The sequence below is a fragment of the Phasianus colchicus genome, chromosome Z (assembly GCF_987193195.1).
Source record: "Phasianus colchicus chromosome Z, bPhaCol1.hap1.1, whole genome shotgun sequence".
In the NCBI taxonomy this organism is placed as follows: Eukaryota; Metazoa; Chordata; class Aves; order Galliformes; family Phasianidae; genus Phasianus; species Phasianus colchicus.
In genome coordinates, this window is record NC_143476.1 from 9,240,011 (window position 1) to 9,244,245 (window position 4,235).

Consider the following 4,235-nt stretch of genomic DNA (forward strand, 5'->3'; position numbering starts at 1 on the left):
AGGGACGTGAAAAAGACTAGAATCCTGGCCACCAGTGAAGACCGAGTACAGCTCTGGGTACAGCATTTCCTCCTAACATCTAACTTAAATTGCCCCCTTCTTAATTTAAAATCATTTCCCCCTGTCCTATTACTAGCAGACTGTGTAAAAACTTGTAAGCTCCCTTCAAGTACTGGGAGGCTGCAATCAGGCCTCCCCAGAATCTTCTCTTCTCCAAGCTACACAAGCCCAGCTCCCTCAGCCTTTCTTCACAGGAAATGTTCTCCAGCCCTCTCATCATCTCCAAGGCCACCTCTGGACCTGCTTCAGCAGCTCCACATCCTTACTGTACTGGGATGCAGTACTCCAGATGGGGCCTCACAAGGACAGAGTAGAGGGGAGCAATAGCTCAGGTTGGGTAAAACCCAGCATCCTGGCCGAGAAGCAAGGATGTGTAAGCAGTGTGCTTACATGTATTTCTGAAGCTGTAGTTTGATTTTTATGGTGTATATATGTATGGGAAGAATGGCCTGAACCTCTGATTGATCACCTGAGGCGAGCAATGAGTCAGCCCTGGGAGCACAGGTGAAGGCAATTCAGCTGTGCTGCTGGAAGGAGTGGAGCCTGGCTGCACCTCTCCTAGTCCCATTTAAGAGCTGACTACCAGTGGGGAAGGATCTTTTTCTGGAGATCCCTTCTTTGGAGTTTTACAGCAAGCCCAGGTAAGCGTAAGCACTCTATCCATTCTTTCTTTGGTGTATGTAATAATCTGCTTAGCCAAACTCTCTTGTATTAGCCAAACTCTCTTGTGTTTCGTAATTATAATGTCTGTGTATTCATTGATTATACAGTATAACTAAGGTTTTCTAGCATGTGTTCACTGCAGTTGGGAATTATCTAGGGCAAACACGAAAACCTGGCAAACTGTAGCATTGTGGAGTAAAGAGAAATCCTGCAGTAGAACAACTTGCAGCAGAGGCATCTAAGCAGAGAACTAATTGCTTAATATTATTTTTTTATCGTTTGTTTTCTTGGAAGCAAGAAGGCAAAATGGAAGTCAAGAAGTAAGAATGGACATCATGAAAACATCAGCAAGAATTTCTGTTCTAAAAGTAAGCTAGAGAAGGAGTCTGTAAATACTTACAATTCCACATTAATCATAAATTATTTTTCTTGAGTTCCTATATTCAAGTTTGTTTAAATAAGAGGCTGACATAATCTCTGTTTATGCTTGTGTGTGCATAGCAGTATATTTGGAGATGCTCAGGTTAATGGTGGGCCAGTAACTCAGTCACTCTGTTATAGCAAGAAAGGGATGTTTTAAATTCTTTATTTATTAAATATTTAATTATAATATATAATATATATATATATTAATATTTTATTTAAAAATTTAAATAAAATTTAAATATTATAGAAATAGTTGCTAGTCAAAAATGGATTTTTTGGTTCCCAGTCCTTACCAATACATTTCTCTGGTCTTGAGTCCACAGATGGGTCGCTCATTACAAGATGAAGAAAATCCAGCAGAACTGTGTGGAGCACTGAGGGCATAGCAAAATAATGGATCGTCAGTACCAGATGATGTATGTATTTCTTAAAATTCCCATGTTTTTATGTAGCAATATAGATGGCTCTACTTATCTTGTCCTTAGTGCACTTCAAATACTTTGATTCCAGCCTGTTCTGACTTCCTTGTCAGTACCAACTGGGGTACAAATCATCTCACTTGACATCAAACCTGTAACCGTTAGGTGTGAAGTTAAGCTGGCTGAAGATCAGATTTGGCTGCTATGGACGTTCTAAGTGCATCTACAGAGGAAGCTTAATCTTTCCCATCCCAGATGGCTGTCTTGAAAAGGTATGGATTGCTATCCTTAATCACTCCTTTCTCTTTGCTGAATATGTAGGGAATCTAAATATTGATTTAAGATGATATGTCTAATTTTTAGATGGCTGATTCTAGAGAACAGAAATTCTATTTTAAGGAGGCACACAAATCCTTCCATGCAGTACTGTTCTCATAGATAGAGTGTAGTTCTTGTAGGCCTGGGATGTAGGTACTTACGTATTTTGAGGAAGATAACAATTTAACTGCTCTGTTCTGTACTCTTGGTGTATTTGGTGCTGGGGGAGAACTGGTCCATTAGGATCCTGGTATGAAAGGCACTCAGAGTCTGTAAGGTACCATTTGACCTGCTGTTTATTAGATTGAATGCTAAAAGGACAGAATAATAAATAACTGATGTCCCTTTAGATGCTAAGAACCCCAAGTTATGCAGCACCGAAGAAGCATCTGATCCATGCTCAACACTATGCAGACCCCTTATTTGAAGGGATACTCCCATTTGGATAATTTCCCAACATGCCAGCTTTTTGCTGTACTTCTAGACAAAGTCAGGATAACCCAAGTGGCATAATCACTGGTACTAAATGGGAGCTGGAGTTTTTGTGAAGGAAACTTAAACTTGATTGCAGTACTGAATCAACAGGTGAGAATGATGCCTAGAGCACAGATCCACAGCAGTTCTAGCTGTTTGGTTCTGTTCACTTGTAGCCTTTAATGTCAGGAAAGGAGTTGAGCACTGAGCTGTGTATGCTCTGTTTTGCTGAGAGTTGCAGTGTGACTTATTGAGTCAAACTGCCATCTCTTCCTGGAAGGCAGGTTCCATTTAAGACACTTTTGTGGCTCACACACTCCAGATTATGCAGACGCACATTTAAAGGTTGTGAATGACTGGCTCTGGGTCTTTTGAAATGCTCCTTTCCTACCTATCTACTTCAACAAGTAAATAGTTTTGTGTCAAGTTAAAGATCAGAGGGCATTATTCTACCTGATCGTATTTGTGGCGTGGAGACAATCACTGTGGCAGATTGCCTGCTCTGAAGAGTACTGCTATGGCATTTAGCTAAGAAACAGAAATTCTGTTGGAAAGACAGACCTCTTCTGTTACTGAGGCTTACTGTGTGGAAGTGCTTTTTTTTGGGAGAGCAGTTTGAAGGAAATCGTCCTGAGAGCTTGTGACAATTCTAACTGAAGACAGAGCTGTTTAGATCTGTTTCCAACCACCACAGAGCTGACAAGAAAGCTGCCCCAACTCCTCTGTAGAGGTCTTATGTGACTGATGATGGGGCAAGGCCAGGGCCTCCTTCTGTTACCTGTCCTCCTGTCAAGGAAGAAGCATTGCTGCACTTGTGTTTTCCAGAAGAGGTGACAGACCTTGGCAGCGTGACGTCTGTGATGCTAGCAAGGAAGTCAGGCTGGTCCTATGTACAAGTGAGAAAAATCATCTGGATAGAAAATCATCTGGTAAATATTGCCTTCATAACCTGGGGTTCCCTTATTGCATCCATGTGCAGAGGGACTGGGCTTTTTCTTGGTGATGGACTGACAGATTAATGAAGAAGATTCAGTATGGATCAGATAGATAGAATTGGAGCTGAAGGTCTCAGCAGCAGTATGAGATGCCTAAGCAATGTCATCCTATGAACTCAGAAAGCTCAGGGTGCATTACAGCCATACATGAATTCATGGAGTTCAGTAGAAGACTCACGGTAGGGGTTGCATGGTCAAGGCATCTGGCTTTTGGTCTGAAATATGCTGCATTTAACACACGACTCAACCTGATGGTGTGGGGCCAGAGCAATGGAAATCTGTGCCCTAATTAAGTCACATTATGGGCCTTGCAGACAAGTTTAATGTCAACAGAAAGATCAGAATTTCCCTTCTCCTATTAGAAGCTTTTAGTAGAAAAGAAAATAAAGCTTGAAATCATACTTTTTTAAAAATTATTATTATTTGGAAGAGAATATCAGTGTACAGTGTGGTAAATGCAGCTGAATGAAAGGATTTTCATTTGTAATTGGCTTGAAGCTAATTTCTTTTCTATTAGCATCTCCTCTACCAAGATTTAATAGCAATCAGAGGGCTAAGGAGGCTTCCCATGCTCTTCAGTTGCAGTAGCATGCGCAGTGTCAATTTACTGGGTCTGTAGGTGAAGTCTGTGCCCTTTATCTCAAACCCTGGGCACTGCCTGCCTTTTAACTACATTTCTGGCTTTTCATCTGATGTTCCTACCCTTGTTTACAGATTCTTGATTTTACCTTGGTAATCCAGTTTGGCTTGAAACTTTATTCTGGACTATGAGCTTTGATTTCTTCCTAGGTTAACAAGAAAGCAGGCATAGTTTTAGGTTTGCTCAAAGAAAGCTTAGCAGTGATTATGTGGGGACGTTTTAGAAGTCAAAGGTCTAGTT

At 41.0% G+C, this 4,235-nt stretch overlaps 1 long non-coding RNA gene across 2 annotated transcripts; it reads left to right on the plus strand.

Annotated features, from left to right (window-relative positions):
* Nucleotides 1–212: 212 nt before the first annotated feature.
* Nucleotides 213–3,268, plus strand: LOC149912431 (uncharacterized). 2 transcript variants are annotated; one of them, XR_016462027.1, is made up of 3 exons: nt 213–1,091; nt 1,466–1,840; nt 3,186–3,268. It is a non-coding gene; the product is annotated as an uncharacterized LOC149912431 (long non-coding RNA). The 2 variants fall into 2 exon arrangements; XR_016462026.1 differs by lacking the exon at nt 3,186–3,268 and having other exon boundaries at nt 1,466–1,565; nt 1,660–2,845.
* Nucleotides 3,269–4,235: the final 967 nt, after the last annotated feature.